The sequence below is a fragment of the Castor canadensis genome, chromosome 4, assembly GCF_047511655.1.
Source record: "Castor canadensis chromosome 4, mCasCan1.hap1v2, whole genome shotgun sequence".
Classification (NCBI taxonomy): domain Eukaryota; kingdom Metazoa; phylum Chordata; class Mammalia; order Rodentia; family Castoridae; genus Castor; species Castor canadensis.
The window spans coordinates 150,306,460-150,324,809 of record NC_133389.1 but is presented as its reverse complement, the minus strand read 5'-3'; the positions used below and the strand labels follow the sequence as shown (position 1 = coordinate 150,324,809).

The 18,350-nt window shown below is 42.7% G+C and overlaps 1 protein-coding gene across 6 annotated transcripts in view; it reads right to left on the bottom strand.

Annotated features, from left to right (window-relative positions):
* The window catches only part of Spats2l (spermatogenesis associated serine rich 2 like), a 160,910-nt gene extending 143,624 nt beyond the window's left edge, over nt 1-17,286 (bottom strand). The window contains exon 1 of one of the 6 annotated variants that reach the window (XM_074071347.1): nt 17,149-17,286. The gene's annotated coding sequence lies outside the window, so the exon portion shown is untranslated. Of the gene's footprint in view, nt 1-16,388; nt 16,498-16,669; nt 16,764-16,850; nt 16,875-17,001; nt 17,073-17,148 lie in introns of those variants that run through there. The other 5 variants (XM_074071348.1, XM_074071349.1, XM_020173004.2 and 2 more) reach the window with 5 other exon arrangements.
* Nucleotides 17,287-18,350: the final 1,064 nt, after the last annotated feature.

Here is an 18,350-nt window from a genome sequence, read left to right as displayed (position 1 = left end):
TCTGACCTAGTCCATACAACTAAAACAAAGAAGAGTTTTGTATTATTGACTAAATAGATGTTTTCTTCCTTGAGATTTCATTTCAGCAAGTAATCATATCAGTGCTTCATTTCCTTTTGTTAGCGCCTGATTTTAATGAGGCTTGATCCCAAAACATATAACATGTGCACACAAGAGGAACTATATTGTGTAAGCCAAGAGTTCCAGGCATGTATCCTATCTTTTTCGTGGCAACAAGTGACATTTGGTAGAAAACACAATGGTAACTATTCATTCAGTTAGCCTCAGAAAGGCAGGCATGATTGCATGCCAGAATGGATAAGGCTTAAGCTTTGAAATCAGACAGCTGACTCCTAACATCATCCCTACCACACTATCTTTGCGACCTTGGGCAAACTACTTATCTGCCCTTAGAGCCTTCTCATCTGAAAAAGGGGGTGACAGACTTACTTCAGAGGGGTTGTACAAAAATTAAGTGAGAATTTTGCTGCAAAAAAAAAGCAGCATATAACCTGATATACTCGTAAACATTAAGAGTTGTTAGGGTTTTTCTGTCTCTCCATAAAATGTCTTCAGTAATTCATTTTTGAATCTGTTGTCTATGCACCAAACTCCTACAGTAACAATCACTGGGTGGAGAAATTTTAGCTGAGTTTTAATATATTTTTATCCATTCCATTATTTTCCAAGTTTAATACATTATTACATTATCCAAATTTAATACATTATTTTTACAATCATTTTTTTCAAAAAACAAAATATAAGAATGCTTCAAAAAATATAAAGTATCACCAAATACTAGTGCTTTTATGAGGTAGTAACTCATTCCTTGACTCATTATAGATTTGAGTTTGTCAGGGCAATTATTCTTTTAGCCTTTTTTTACATCTAGTCCACAGCAAAAAGGCATGTTAAAATTATTGTGTACATAAATACTATAAAATATAGTACAGAAAGCATGGTGTGTGCCATTGGACAGAGACTTGATATTAATCTAAGAGGTTAGAGAACTTGTGCAAGGGGGAAAAAGACCCTTTTCAAATAATACAGAATTTTCTGCTTATAGAAAACATCCATTAGTGGCATAACAGCATCAGTGCATTCTCTGTCATGGTCATGTTAGTGATAGTCATGGAGCCATTTATGGAGGTGCTGGCACACTATATGGACATGTCTCAGCCTGATTACTGTCTTTCCCAGGAGGTGTGAATACAACAATGTGTTGGAGTGACACCTAAGGAGTAATTTTCTGTCACCCCACCAATTCATTTTAAGAGCAAGATTTTATAAAAAGAACTGAGTGGTGTATCAAAATAGTCACTTTTTAGCAAAATTCTCAAAAGAAAAATGTATGCAATCTAAAATTAATCTAAGTTCGCTTCAGAATTGGGGTTCTATGATTGGCAAAGAGTGGACCAACAGTGATAGTGTCACTGAGTCATTTGGCTAAGACTTTTTCACACTGTATTCCCTTGACAAGAAAATAAAAGCAAATGAAAGATTATCAAATAATTTTTTAAAAAACTAAAAAAGTTCACATGTTGATGCCAAGAAGTCTCTTGTGGAAAGTCACAGGATTCTATCTTTGACCTCTCTTAGTCAACATTTTACCAACAACAGAGAAAGTACCATTTTCAAATGTGCAATTAATAAATAGGTGAAAGTATCACTAGCAGACAGAATTAAAAATTAGAATTCAAAAGTCTCTTGATAATAAGGAAAAATAATTTGCCAAAAAGACAAAACTTAACAAGGGCAAATGTGAAGTCCTGTAAGCACATGATTAATTACTCAAGCAGAGACTAAGTGATCTAGTTTTGTAGTAGGTGTTAAGAAAAAAAAGACTTGAAGTTTTGTTTGACTTCATATATAAACTGACAATGTGCTGACCTTGGTTTACAAAGAAGGCCATCATAATATTGACAAGTTCATAGAATGCACCATGACCAAAGACTCAACAGAAGCCTGTATTTTCTACTTCTCAGGGGACTCAGGCCTAGGGTGTTGAGTTCAAAGTGCCACATCTTAAGAGGGAATGGACAGCATGGTGGGGCTTAGAAAAGTGTTAGCAGGGTGAGAGATACTGGTTGACAACTGAGACCAAATAACCTGAAAGGAACAGTCTTCAAGTAGAAGCTATCATCACTGTGGTCAAATATTGGAAAAGCTACCTGCCTGACAGAAAGCACCTATTTATTCTGTGGTATGGAGAAGGGAGTATGGAAGCCCAATGGGGATGCTGTGTGGAAGCAGATTTCAGTGCACTATGATGAAGACATTTCCAAAATATTTTTATCCTATTGTGCTAGATGACGAGGATTGGTGCAATCACAAATAAGACAAGGCCCACATCTAAAGATGCTTAAGATCCAGGAACATTGCAGACTACTGTCATTAGACTGGCTTGGCATCTTTAAACTGTAAACTCTTCATTCCTGACTGGGTTCGAATGGCAACTGGGATACTGGGCAACTGAGAATGGAAGGGATTCCTTTATGTGGTAGGACATTAGTCCACACTGTCCACTACCCTTTACCAATGTTCACATTCTATGCTTCTAACTTCTTCTTAGTAACTTTCATGAAGATGCTTCTAGTGTATTTATGTAAGCAATATCTAAATATGCCTTGCCCTAATAAATGAGGAAAAAACTGTATATTTAAATGCAATCCAAAAGAATCCAGAAGGTAAAATTCTACAGAAGTCTGGAAATTACAAATTAGTGTTGCAATGGAAGCCTTCATTGACACCATCCACTGCAGCCAAAACAGTTCTTGCTCAGGGACCATCAGAACAATAAATGAGTTTACATACTCAATGCCAGAAAGCGCACTAAATAATATTTTTAAAGGCCTTTAGTTTTAATTTTTGAGGCAACATGTTTACATTTTCTCCTGGACTGTTCCCAACTTTGATATGATACTATATTGAGACTGTGGTATTACAGTGAGGTAACCAATTGCATCAAGAGCCAAGAAAAGTCAGAAGCCGTTTGTGCACTGAATCCAGGTCAAAGAGCAGCTAGATCAGGACATTAGCAGTCACAGTAGCCATTATCACATCTTCCACTTTACCCTATAATGAGTACAGGACTGCCCACATTCCTATAATAAACACCTGTCCATCAGCAGTGGCAGTGTATCAGACTGGACTACTTCACTGCTACTTACAGCGCTTCAGCAAGGTTTCCTCAGTGAGGGGCTAGCAATCACTGTAATGTATGAAATCAGCCCACATTGACAACAATGTTGCCTCTCATCAAAATCGTCCCTCCTTAGTGTACTAAAGTGTTTCTCACCTTGTAGGCAACAAAGACTCAAACAAAAGAACTTCCCAAACACCCACAGTTAGGAAAGACTGGCTCCAACAAAATAAGTGTAAAAAATTTGTCCCTGGTGCCTAATTTGTATATGAATCTTCCTTTTCAGGGTATTTTAGTGACTTCCTTTATTTGTAATTTATCAGCAAAGAATAGAACTAAAAGTTTATTTTGACGGCAGTGCACCTGACTATTCAGAGATTCAAAAACCTGCTTTGCTTATTGTTATGGTATCCTGGCAGAGGATGAAAATAGGCTCTCCTGCCCGCCCCCCCATAGCTTCACATTGTACCCAGAATCCCAGATGAATATATTCACAAATGCAAATCATTAGACAGCACTGAACTTAGGCAAAATGCGAAGGCAACTTCTGGTTCTTTTTCACCAGTGAATGGGTAAAATCTGAGCGGTGTGGTCTGGATTTCTTATTCTCTTCCTTATCAGTCTCAGGAACTATTTAATTACTCAACCTAAGGAGCATATGCTTAATAAGTTTAAGCTACCACTTCTGCAGCACTTGCATTTGAAGCCCTAGTGCTGGACACTTTACATGTCATCTTATTTAGTCATAACAAAACAGTAAACAACTTGAACACGGTGGGGGGGGCGGGGGCGGGGAATACTTATGGGAGGGGGAGGGTGCATGGAGGAGATGAAGGTGAGGAAATAGGTTGATGACCTTTATATACACATATGAACTAGAACGATGAAACCTCTTGCAATTGCTTTAAGTGGGACAGGAGGGGTTTGTGGGGTGGGGAGATGATGAGGGGGAGATGGTGGGGTGAACCAATGTGTATAATGTAAGGCTATTTGGAATTGTCAGAATGAATTCTCCCCCCACACACACAACAAATATATTTTAATAAAAATGGAAAAAACAACTACTTGATCAAGTTCATTTAGCCAGTCAACTACAGGAGTCAAAATCAGGTTTTTCAAGTGTCAATGCTTGTAACTTCTTTTTCTTTCAAACCACACTGTTTATAGGAAAGAAAATAAGATCTTATAATGTGGGCTTTCTACATGTTAGACAGCAAGAAAGAGAAACTATTGACATCTTAAATATACTTTTGAGTAGTGTGGATTCTGGAATGATTCCATAAAAGCAGTCATCCCTTTCATCCACAAGTAAGACCAGCCTTCCTACTGGTGACAAAGAAATAGATGTATCACAATTTATGAAAATGAGTTCTATACTTGTCTTCCCCTTTTCTTTCCAAGTTGCACATATAGTACAAATGGACCCACAGACCAGTGCGCAGCCAGTCTGGAGGGGTCTGGAACCAGTGTGAGGGGTCTGGAACCAGGGAAGAGACAATGGTATAGTTTAGATAGTCCCACAGCCTGTCTCTCACAGTGTGTTGGGAGCTTGGTCCTCAGAGGGGCAATGCTGGGAGGTGGGGCTTACTGGGAGGTCCTTGGGTCATTGGGGGCACACACGTAGAAGGGGTTATGGTACTCCAGTCTCTCTCTGGCTTCCTGTTTTGAGATTGATCACTTCCTCCTATCTATACTTCTGCCATCTGCCATGGAGCCTTTACCAGAGCTGATGCTATGCAGTTTGAACTTTCAGCCTACAAAACTGTAAACTAAATAAATCTTTAGAGCAAGGTACTGTGTTTCATTTCTGTAATCCCAGACACTTTGGAGGCTGAGTTTAGAGGATCACAGTTTGAGGCCAGCCGACGGGGGGGGGGGGGAAGTAAGCAAAATCCCATCTCAACCAAAATGCCATGCATGGTTGTGTGCACTTATGATCCCAGCTACATGGGAGGCATGGGCAGAAGGATTGCCATCAGAGACAGCCCTAGGCAAAAACACAAAACCCTATCTGAAAAATACTAAAGCAAACAGGCCTGGGGGCATGATTTAAGTGGGAGAACAAGTGCCTGGCTAGCAAGCTGGAGGCCCTGAGTTTTAAATCCCAGTACCGTAAATAAACAAATAAAATCTTTAAATTGCCTCAGGTATTTTGTTACTGTAACAAAAAACAACTAATACAGACAGTATGCAGGCAAATTCTTCAGTCTCACAAATAATCTACTAAATTCTTTGAACATTGCTGGTAGGTGTCAGTACTGAAGGAGCCTGGAAGAAAGAAACAGTGATTCAGCCTCAGATCTAAAGCTCAGAGGCAATGCTGTCTTCCCAAGAAAGCTTGGAGGGAGATGACAGGAACCTAATGAAAGATGACCTGGGATGCCTACTCAAGGACTCAAAGCATGGACTCCTGAATAAAGAATCCAACCCACAAAGTGAAAATACCCAAGAACAAGGCTGTGAGTAAAACACATGGTCAAACCAATGGCAAGTCATTAAACCTTGCAAAGGTACAGGTACAAAAGGCCCCCTCGTAAAGGGTCCCAAGCCCATCCCAGATCCTGCACACAAAGGAGAAACAACCACACAAGGTGGTTACAACTCTCTCAGGCCGTTTTCTATAGATATATGACTTTTTTATTTTTTAGCCTAAGAACTTCTCCCTTTACCAAAACCTTATACAATGCTCATGATGTAAAGCAAATAAAACCCACGGCTTAGGTTGAACTTAAGAAGGGAGGAGGTTCTTCTCAGAACCTTAGGGCTTAACAGAGTCATGCTGCCTATTTTAGACTTCCTTGGAATCTAATCCTCTGAATTTAATCTCTTTTTGGGGGGTAGGGATTTGTAGCAGCATGAGTCCCATCCCCCACAGCTGGAACAGTGGGAGTTAACAGTTTTATTAAAGCATAAATTTACATACCATAAAATTCATCTATTTGAAGTTTACAGTTCAGTGACTTAGTACATTTATAGTACTGCAACCATCACCTCAATCCAACTATAGATCGATTCCATCTCCCCCAAAAAAACCCTTCCTGCTCCTTTGCAGTGAGTCTCTGTCTTCACTCCCAATCCTAGGCAATCACTAATCTGCTTCCCATCTCTATAGATTTGCCTTGTTTGACATTTCAAATAAATGGAATCATGCAAACACTTAGCATAACATTTGAAGTTTTCTCTTGATTGTCTTGGTTTCCTCCCATCACCTCCTCCAGGAGTTTCTCCCTTCTGTTCCAAACTGATAAGCTCTGGTTTTTGATCACTGGTTGGCTTTCTCACTATGAACACATAAAGCTCAGCACAGCTCATTGCATACAACACCCTACCTTCTGGATCCTTCTAATAGCTCACATACCATTCCTTTTACCCTTCTGGGCCAACTGATGCACAGATGGCTACCCTCAGTGACTTAAGGCACTTCTCAGCTTTTTTGCACATCATTTTGTTTAGTGCACAACGACTATATGGTGTGCATATAATTGACTCAAGACCCACTGATTTATTAACTTGCTTAGGACCTCAGAGCTATACAGTGGGGGAAATGGGATTTAACAAACTGGGAAGAATCAATGCAGGATGGGAGAAAGGGTCTCAGACACCTAGCTTTTAGCATTTCACCTAGTTACCTCACAAACAGGAGGCTCCCAGGAATGGGATTTTCCTTTTCCTTCTCTTGCTCTTCCTTTACATCTCATATGCTTCCTCTGCCACACCATAAGAATTCTAGCTTCTCACTCTAATAGTGACTGCTGAGGCCTGGGGAGACACTGTACTTTAATGGTGCTTTCCACACTGCACATTATATGTATGACTCCTGGCTGTTTCATTCAGAATCTGTCTCTCTAATTCTAAATCTTATCTAAAGCACTTTATACCTCTGGATTTGAGAAACTGAACAACTGCTGCTTCTCTGTACTATAGGGCTGACTTAATCATTCCAAAGGCTCATGGGCTTGATTTGTACAGGACACATCTCCTGGGAATGAGATGTTCTGTAATAATACTGTCCAATAGAACTGTACTGTGAGCCACATAGGTAATTTGAAAATTTCTACTAGCTATGCTAAAACTGTGAAAAATTAACTTTAATAATGTATTATTTTACGGATGATATCCAACCTTACTACCTCAGCATGTAATCAAAATTAAAATATATTAATGAGATATTTTACATTCTTCTTTTTAGATTTTTTTTTTTTTTTGGTGGTTCTGGGGTTTGAACTCAGGACCTCATGCTTGCTAGGCAGGTGCTCTATCACTTAAGCCACACTGCCAGCCCCCCCTCCCCAACAAGGTCTTCTTTCACACTTACAGCACATCTCATTTTGAACTAGCCATACTTCAAGTGCTCAACAGCCACAAGCAGTAGTGACTATGGTACTGTACAGCACAGCTCTATGTTCTCTTTTATTCCCAGCCCTCCCATAGAGTCTTTCCTATACTAACTTGTTTCCTTCAGTGAGGATGTTACAGGCAGGGGTAGACAGTTGGGCCCAGGATTGTCACAGGTGACTGTGATACACACCTGAAGGGAGCTCACAAAGGAGCTGTTATGCAAGGACAGAGAGCTTAGACTTCATCCTGGAGATGCAGTGACCATAGTGAAGGATCTTAGGAAGCAGAGTCATGATCAGATTAGTCTCTGAGAAAGGCAGCAGCATGAGGAAAGGATTGGAGACAGGCCAGATGGAAGGCAGAGCAACCAGTTATGAGCTGTTATAATACTCCTGAGGCCTGAATTAAGGCAGTAATGGTGGTAATGGTACACAGAGGAGAGGGCCAATTCCAGAGTTTGAAAAGACAGTTCTCTACAGGGCTCAGTTGCCAAGAAAATGTAGAGATTGAGAAAGAAAAATGAATGTAGAGGAACTCTTAGATTTTAAACGTGATGAGGGGAGTTTCATTAATTAAGACAGAGAACACAAAAAGATATGCTGGTGTGGAGTTGGAGAAGTAGAGTTGTAAACTCATTGAGATGAAGGTACCTGAAGCAGATGTCAGAAAAGCATTCCTGATTGGATGCCTAAGATTAAGTATCGGTGGCACAGAGGTGGTAGCAGGAGCAAACCACAGGTGAGCTGCTTCAGGGAAAATTAAAGAGTGAAACTGAAACTGGGGATACTGATGTTTGAGAGGAGGAAAGAAACCCACAAAGAGATCTAAAGCAGAATACTTGGGTAAGAGACAAAAACCCAAAGAAGAAGGATGACTCAGAAAACAGGGGGGTAAAGTTTTCATGGAGCAGCGAGTGATCAGTTAGCACCACATGAAGAATCAGAAGAGAATCCTGTTTAACAACAGACCTGGTGTTTCACAGGGCAAAAGCCGATGTTATGAGTGTACAGGAAGGACTGTGGAGAGTGGAGGTGAAGGGAAGGGGAGGAGGTATGGCCAATGCATGAGGACCTGTCCTATCAGGAGCTGCTTCTAAGACCAGAAATAAGATGAACAACCAGACTAAGAAGAGGCCAATGGGATTTTGTTTGTCTTGTTTTCTGTTTGTATAAAGGGTGAAAAAGATTTACACTTGTATACATTGGAAGAAAAGGTTGGTTGAGACTCTGAAGATAAGGGGTTCCAGAAGAAGCAAGAAGGGGATGGCATCCATAAGGATCAACCTCAGAGAGGACAAAGAGAAAGGGAAGAAAAAGAGTGGGGAAGACGACCCTAACATTTATTTAAAAAAAAAAAAAAAAAAAAGATGAAACATTACTGTGGTAAAACTATTTTTCCTTAATGCAGGAGACTGGTTCCAGGACCCCCACAGATACCAAAGTTCATGAATGCTCAAGTCCCTTACATAAAATGGCCTATTATTTAAACAGAAACTACACATATCCCCCTGTATGCTTTAAATTATCTCTAGATCACCAGCAATACCTAACGCTATATATGTACTACACAGAATACAGTTGTTGTAATGTATCGCTTAGGGAATAGTAAGTAACAGACACAACTTTTGTTAATATTTACCATCTGTGATTGATTGACCCTTGGATAGGGAATCCATGAATAAAAAGGACTAACAGTTATAAGTTTACATGAAAGCTTTTTTTTTCTTGAAAAGTCCTACATAACATGTATAACATCGGATAGATGTTGAACACAAGACGAATTTACTAGGTTTCCTAGGACTCTGGTTCTGTGAGGTTGGTACATTAACAAGCCTTTTGCACAACTTTGGGCTTCATCTAAACATTACCTGGGACTATGCTGATCAGCTGTACCAGCCACAGTGTAGTTTGTAGTTGGTAGCTTCTTTGACTGGTGCATGTCTGGACAAACTGATAGGTCATATGTTCACTGTCACTATGCATTGCTCACAGGGTGGTGTAAGAAAAAGCAGGAGCTTGGGGATCAAGATCCACAAAAATTCATTTGCCACTTTTCTTTTCAGATTCAACTGAGTTCTGTAACTTTCCTGAGTACATAACCTCCTCCTTGCCAGTTCACTGTGAGTGATCAATAAATGATAACTATGACGATGATGATTGTATTAAATTTGTACTGAATCTCTAGGAACTGGGTGCTGCTAACAATGAATTAGTGCTTTGCCACAATTAGCATCTTGCTCCTAAAGAATGAAGCCTAGTGATAGGAAGGGACCTTAAAAATCCAAATGATGTGCCAGGTGCCAGTGGCTCACACCTGTAATCCTAGAAACTCAGGAGGCAGAGATCAGGAGGATCATGGTTCGAAGCCAGCCCAGGCAAATAGTTTATGAGACCCTATCTCGAAAAAAAGCTTTCACAAAAACAGGGCTGGTGGAGTGGCTCAAGGTGAAGGCCCTGAGTTCAAGTCCCAGTACTGCAAAAAAATAAATAATAAATAAATAAATAAATAAAATAAAATCCAAATGACTACTAGATGTTTGTACCCTTTCTTCATCATAGTACTTGGGCAGTCTCTGGCCTCAAGCTGTCTGGGTTTGATAGCTGCTCTACAAATTCCTAGCTACAAACCTTTCTAGGTGGGCTTCATTTTTAGTAAAATAAGGATAACTTGAGGCTGAAATAATAAAAAGGTATGCAATAAAATAAGACATTGCCTATCACAGCCTATGCTTATACATACTTACTGATGGAGACTTACCATCTCCTGAAATAGCACAATCCATAATATGACAATTTTTCTTATACTGACCCCAAAATCTTACTAGAATTTATACCCACTGGTCATAATATTACAGTTCATGGAGGTAGCTCTACAGAATCAGTTGAGGATTCTGTATTTCTAGTATTTTTACTTATTTTATTGAGCTCCACGAGAGACTCTGGGCAGTGTCCTACAGATGCTTGGCTGCTTGGGACCATAATCTGGTGTAGACTTCTCATTACTTAAGTTACTGTAAAAGTGTCAGCCTTCAGTGGCATCCATTATACAGGAGCATTCTAAGCAAGCTGGGTGTTATCCCAGAGCACACTGGTTTTACTGCTTACAAGATTCATTCTGTGCTTTATGTCACGGTCAGTTCAGCACTTGACCTCACACACAATTACTGCAGGTTCCATTATTGAACACTGCAGATCACCAGTGCCCAGAAAAGTTCCATCTGGGTTTTAGCTTAGAAATAGCAGTCCAATAACAGAGAGCTGATGTTAGAGCCAAAATAGAACCCTGGAACTCAATACTCCCCTCCCTACCTCACCCCAGTCATCCTTCTCCTATTCGCATATTCCTAGCTACTGAAATTTTATCTAAATCCTATAAATAATCAGATCAAACAACTAAATCTAGGAAGGTCTCCTCCACCTCCACCCTCACCCCCAGAAGAGGAGGAAATTTTCCCTCGGAATTCTCTTGGACTTTTGTTTCTGGGATGCATGGTTATTTTTCCTGCTAGACTACTCATCAGAAGAAGTGGTACCTTGTATAAAATAATTTACAAGTTTGAAGAATTAGATTTTGTCTTGCATACAACATGATAGACATGGCAAACTTTCCTATCTCACATTTCACCCTCAAATGGATCCCCCAGATGGTTTTTTCAATTTACAAGGGATGCTGTTAAATGAAAAGGTTGGGCAAGCCTGCACTATGGTCTGGAATTTCAAGGTTGATTAACTGAACTTGTACATAACTGATAACTTTAGCCTAATTGTTTCATGTATAAAACACTGGCATCAAGCCTGATGCTTTTGTTTTTGTTCACTACAGGGACCCATCATTCCACCTTAAAATAACTACAGCCTTCTTAACTCCAACTCATAACTGCCAGACTCCATCATTATCTCAACTCTGGGAAATGCCGAGTCCTCAGAATTCTTACAGCTGATGAATGGAGAGGATGATTAGAACCTCAGAAGAAAAAGAGGAAAAACTCCTTGACAGATGCCTCCTTCAAATGCTGTCCCTGTTATCCAATGTCAACATTAATTTCGATGTTAACAAATATTTATTGAGGTCATGACTCAGTGTCAGACTGTGAGCTAGGTTCTCAAAATACACTGGTGAGCAGCACAGTGACAATATCAAAGCCCATCATTTAAAACAAATCCCCCTTCTAGCTTATTCATTCTACAGGCGTACTTATCAAGTGCATACTGTGACCAGGGGTCACAAAGATAGAACAGAAGGTCCCTCAGTACCCTGGAGGAATTTCAAATCTAGTTAGGAAAGCAAGAACTCAACAGTGCAAGAAAGGATCTAAGGGTCTAAAGAACAAGGCAGATAAAAGCTCAGAAGAGGAAGAAACCAGTGAAAGTAAGGAGATCAGGGCTTGAACTTGATGAATGTCATTAGGTCACAGAACAAAGGAAAAGGCATCCTAAAAGGCAGAGCATAAGGAAAGGGGTACAAGTAAAAATGAGCATGTCATCTTAGAACGGCAGTGAGAGCTAGCTAGTAGGAACACAAGGTTCATGTTGGAAAGAAGTACAAAATAAAATTGATAAGTTAAATATGGGCAAGACTATGAGGTACATTAAAACCTCGTAGTTGAGAGGTTGAGGTTGGACTTTATGCCAAAAGCAAAAGGGCTGGGAAGAACCATGGAAAGTATGTGAACTTCAGTTGCTCCTCAACTAACTATGAGGTTAGCTCCCAATAAACCCATCATAAGATGGAAATGTCTTAAGTCGAAAATGCATTTAATGAACCTAACTTGCTGAAATCATAGCTCAGCCCAGTCTTCCTTAAACATGCTCAGAACACTTATATTAGCCTATAGTTGGGCAAAATCAGCTAACACAACAACTATTTTATAACAAAGTGTTTAATATCTCATGTTACTGACACCTGTATCCAAAACCCACTGGCAACACAGTACACTGTATAGAGTATCTGGGTTTTTTTTTCCCTTTCTGATCCCATGGCTACCTAGAAGCAGGGGCTGCCTGCCATTTCCAGGATCACAAGAGACTGTCACATTGCACATCACTGGCCCAGGAGAAGATGAAAATCAAAGTACGCTTTCTACGGACTATCACTTTAGCACTATTATAAAGTTTAAAAATTCTAAGTAGCCATCCTCAGTTGGGGAACATCTATATTAGCTTTAGAGTCAGCTGAACCCGAGTTCAACTCAGCCTTTTGGGGAGACATCCCTGGAAAAGTTCTCAGACACAGCATTTTAGGAGGTTGTTGTGGTGCACAGAGTAGGAAAATTCAATTACAGAGACCAGGATGTAGAGGACTGTAATCATCGTTAGCAAACAGGGGTGGCTGAGGGCCTGGGCTCTAAGGGGGAGTGAAGAATGAAAAGGAAACACAGGGGCTAGCCCTTGGATAAACTATTACAATGGAAGGATTAACTTAACAGGACTGATGCAGTTTCTCAGAGGGAAAAAAAATGAGAAAAGTCAGGAGTGGTTGGTTCCTAGACGTCCAGTCTGGGTGATCAGAAAACCCTAAAAGCGTAATAAAATGGAAAGTCTTTTTATCATCAAAGAAACTTTAGCAGAGAACATGAAATGTTTGTTATCAGGTCTGTAGCCTTTAGCCTGAGAGTGGGACACCCACCAGGAAAAGTCATTTAAGTAAGCAGATAAAATGGAATGGAATCTGCATTACTAGAGCTAAAGGTTTGTATGATGTAAGGACAGATCACATTTAAGAACTTTTTTGTTATGGCTGGTAGAGTGGCTCAAGTGGTAGAGTGCCTGCCTAGCAAACATGAGGCCCTAAGTTCAAACTACACACACACACACACACAAAAGACATTAGTTATTAAAAAGAATGGAAATGATTTTTACAGATAGCTAGATACATCTTTACATGTTATTTTTCTCAGCTATGATACTTAGGGGATCCTACCCAGTACTGCAACAGTGAGTGAATATACTTCAGTAGAAGGTCAACATATGGCCTATTTACATAACAAGTATCACAACTCCAAATTCGCCATTTTGATGTGTCAAGATAATATCACCTTCGTAGCAGACTATTTCAAAAAAGGGAAGAAAAGGAGGTATGTTTTTCTTCTATAATTACATTTACTGGTTTTTTTTTAACTGTTAGTATAATGAAAATCCAATTTTAATTGTGTGATTACACTTTAAGGTGGAACAGTGTTAGACTGAACTGATTAGGTGAATTATGCACAAAATACAGAACCAATCACTTAAATCCGTCCATATGACATATCTGCCCTTATGTTCTGTGTCATAAAAACTATAGTCATATGTACAGAAGTTACAACCATAAGGTTCAATGATCAACATCAAATACCAGTAAAAACACTGTAGAAAATGAGTAGGAAGGCGATATCACAGAACACTTTACTGAGGCATACAAAACATACTCCACTCTTGTCATGTGGCAAGACGGGTGGGGGCAGCTTAAATCTTACTAGGAGCAGCTTCTACTTCTTCCACCTTATCAAAACTGTAACCAAAAGTTCTTGTCCTGGTTCACTTGGGAAGATTTTGATTGAAATTGTACAAAGGTAATGGAACAAAGACCACCTATGCACCTCTAACACACAAACAATATGAACACTTACTGTTAACGACAGCACAATTTTCTGATCATAGACTGAGAAACTAATAAAAAAACCTTCTGATGGGAAGTATTACCATTTACATGCCCTATAGATGGCTTCTAGGTGACCAGTAAGACTCTTCAAAGACTGCCAAGGTGTGGCTTAAGTATGTTGTTGTCTTCATCACTGCTGACATGGTGGGGCAGCTTCACAAGCAGAGAGACCTGTCTCTTCACAATGGCCACTTGAAAACCAGTGTGAACAGAAAAACTAACAAATGAAGATTTTCCTCCAGGGACTTCTTAAAACAAAACGATTAAGAAAGTATTGATCATTTTGCCCATCTAAATGATCACACTAACTAAACTGATTCTTAGGAAATCATTTAATATTTCAGAGATAAAGAAAATTGCCAATTATGACATTCCTTTCCCAGATGTTCAGTTTTTACTAAACATCTGCATTCAAGTGATTGTATTCTTATGCAAATTATCCCTTGGAGGTGGTGTCTAGTTTGTATGTTTTGTGCATGTGTGTGTTTAAAGCCACACAGACACAGAATGTGATGTTTTCTGTATTGGTGCTTCATAAATAAGATTTTAAGCCAGCTTGAGTTTATTCCAAAAATTTAATCAGAGACTGCAGTAGTTTTTGCCTTGTCCACACAGAAAATCATTCCCAAGGTTGATCTTTCCCTGTTAAAGATCCAACAAACACCACACACAGATACTGTAAATCAGTTCAGATACTTGTAAGACTGAATCCATCTACACAACACGTTGCTTTCTGGTTAAGTAACACACTTTCATAAGGCCTATAAAACACTTTATCCAGAAGGCAACTTTAAGATTGTCTTTCAAAATATTGGTTTTACTACTTGAATACTCTTTTTCTATTTCTGACTTCCTGTCCTTTCTTTTTCCTGCCATATTGCACATCTGCTTAATCTCTGGAAAACAAAATCAGAGTAGCAGTGAATTGTTCCTTTAAGACAAAATAAAACGATGTTATAAAGGTCACACGACCTTACTCTTTCAAATACAGACATAAAAACTCTTTCTTTGCACAGGTTCTAAAATTTTCGAGTTGTTTTTTTCTTAAAGTCTGCTGTAGGTTTGTAAGGGGGTTGAGACTTTAATAGTCTTAATTTTTTTTTTAAATAACGAGGTTGAAAACATTACACCTATCATTTTATGTAAGGAAAGAAAGAAGCCGTGTTTGAAGTTCCAGGGTTTTCACTAGTTCTCAGCTACAGACGCTGTTATGCACTCAGGAAAATGCTGTACAGAAAGCATCTTTAACGAAAGTGTCAGGTCTCCAAAACCTTGGCATCTGAAACCAGGATTGCTGGGAACCCAAATGCTCATCCAACACACACACACACACACACCACACACACCCTCAATTCCTCTAAGCACTGGAAACCTCCACTCGCAAAGCTGGGAGGCTTCAGTGGAGGTGAAGTCTGGGTCCTTCGACCCTAGGTCTGCAGTACGCGTGGACCACCGGGCAGAGTGCGGGCAAGCAGGGCGATCTCCCGAGACGCGCAAAAGTCAAGTAGTTTCCGCGTCTGGGAAACCCACAAATCTCGGCTCCCGGCCGGCCGCCCGCCGCCTGCGGACCCCGAGGTCCTCCTGCCCGGACGCCGCGGTGTGTCCGCTTCGTCCCGCGGCCAGGGAGCTCGGTGTCCACTGCCGTCGCCCCCGCCCGCCATCGCCACGGTGAGGCGAGCGCGAGGGGACCGGCACGGGGACCCGCAGCCGAGATCCGAGGACGGGATGGTCCGAGGACTGGATGTCCCGGTTGCAGCGGGCAGCTCCGCAGCTCGGAGCTAGGGGGCGGCGTGCGGCGGGAGGGGTGGGATTCAGTGCCGCCTGCGAGTGGAAGGGGGCGCCCGCGCGGAGCAGGGCAAGGCAAGGGACCGCGGCCGCGGGCCATTCAGATCCGGGGCGGGCGAGTCCAGGTCGAGCGCCGCGGCCACACGTTCGCCCGCCGGGGCGCGCAGATGCGCGCGGAAGGCTGCACCTCCTCCCGCCGGCCGGAGAAAGGAAGGACGGCGACCTCCGCGTCCGGTCCGCGTCGGCGCCGAGGGCGGGCCACACCCAGCGAGCGCCCCGGGAGGCGGCGGGGGCTGGGAGCCCGGGCTGCGGAACGCGCGGCGGGGCCGAGCCGAGTCTCCATCCCGGCTGCGCAGGCCCTGCCGCGTCCACCCGGCACCCCGCGTCCCGGCCCGGGCTTGGCGGACGTGGAGCGGGGTGGGGGGGTGCGGGGTGCCCGGGCGGCGGCCGTGGTGGGGAGTGGGAGTGGAGGGTCCTGGCTTACCTCGGGGCCGAGTGCGGCCGCTCTTTCCCGGGCTGGAGGCGCGGGCGCGGGGGAGGCGCAGTGGCGGCCCCTGCGGCGCGGAGGGCGGGCCGGGGCCGCGCGCCGTTCCGAGCTCGGCCCGCGTTGCCGGCGCTCGCGGTGGAGGGCACCGCCGCCTCGGCCCCCCGGGCTGGATGCCTTCACTGGCACAACTCCGGCGCGGCCGGCTCCACGCAGGGACACTCCCGCCCCGCGCAGCCCGCCCCCGCCCGCCGGCCAGCCCGCCCCTCGGTGTCACTCACCAGGCGCACACACCCCGAGCCGGCGCCCCTCGCTCCGCTCGCACACACGGCGCTGCTCACGCCTCTCTCGGGTTTTGTATCCGCTCACACGCACGTTCTGACACAGATCCCGTCCCTCCACACGCCCTCCCCAGCTCCTTTCCCACCCTACTTTCCAGAAGGATCCCCGCACTTGGCTTACTTGCCCCACTCCAGCCTCCTCGCCTTCTCCCCCAGCCTCCGCCTCACTGAAACCCCCCTTGTTGTTCAGATTTTGTTCCAGCCCGTGTGATTAGCGAGGGAGTCCTCCTTCCCTAGTCAGGAAAATGAACTTTGCTCCCACACACACTCACATGCACTCCCTGTCTGCGAATGCGAGATGCTTCTCCTCTGAGAAGGTAGCAGTGCCCTTTCTGCGGAGGAGCCGAGCTCGATAGGTAAACAAAGGTAGCCTATTCCGAACGCCCCGAGAAATCGGGCACGGAGAAAGTCTGTCTGACCTTGGAAACCAGGCTAGCCCGGACTGTTCTGGTCGCACGCTGGGCGCTAAGCATGTGTGACAACGGAGCTGCGGTTAGACGCCTGGGGCATCGGCCCTGGGGTTCTGCCTGGGAGTGCAGTCGTCGGGAGAGTAAAAGGCAGTTTCTCAATCATTATCATGATGGAAGCGCTTTAGATAACACCCCTCTTCCACAGGCAGCAGAGTGAAATGCAGGCTGCTCTCCAGATTATTTTTGAAGGGTGACTTTCCACCCTCCCTTTGCCTCAATACCAGTAACTGTTTCTTAGCGACTTCATGGGTGTCAAAGACCCTTAGAAATATCAGACCAGAGTTGGTTGTGCCTCTCAAGGTCCAGACTGTAATGGGTCACCAGCTGTACACCAGAGTCGTCTATCATCCCCGTTCTGGAATTCATAATTTGAAATAAAATATACCTTCCAGGTAAAGTTCAAATCTGCTAACACTGACAAAGCACTTATTTTCTTACTTGACTTGTGGTGTTCTTGCCATCCTGTAGTCGCACTGGATTGCTGTGTGGATCACAAATTTATTTGACAAGCACTTGCATGTGTTTTATAAGCATTAGCCGATTTAATCCTTCAAACAACGCCATGGAGTAAGGAGTACTTTTGTCCTTTTCTTTTTTAGTTTTTTTCAAATAAAGCAACAGAGGCTTAGAGACCTTAAATAATGTGCCTAGGTTGTTAGCTAGTAAGTGGTGAGGGAAGAAACTGATCCAAGACAGCCTGGCCCACCCATGCTGCAAACGGGAAAGCTTGCTTTTAGAAGCCATACTAAGTAGAAAGGACAGATACCTACACGGTCCTGTTGCTTATTAATTTTAGATGAAGGGGACTGGAGGTGTGGATTGAGCCCCTGCTTTGCAAGCATGTAAACCTTGAGTTCAAACCCTAGTCCTACCTCTCCCTCTCCTCTACCCCCCAAAAAAATAATTGACTTGAAGCTTGATGCACAGTTTAGGTCTCCTGGCAAAATAATTCATTTAAATTGGGGAAGTTCCCCCATAACTAGAATTTTTAAATTAGTTTTTTCCTAGGAAAGGCTTTGGAAATGACACTGAACTCAGTCTTCATTCCTTTCTTCTACCACTTCAGAATCTTCCCCAGGACTGCAGATCTAACTTGCTTAGTGAAGTCTGACAGAAAAATACTTTCAAGAACTGAATCTGACCAGAGGGAT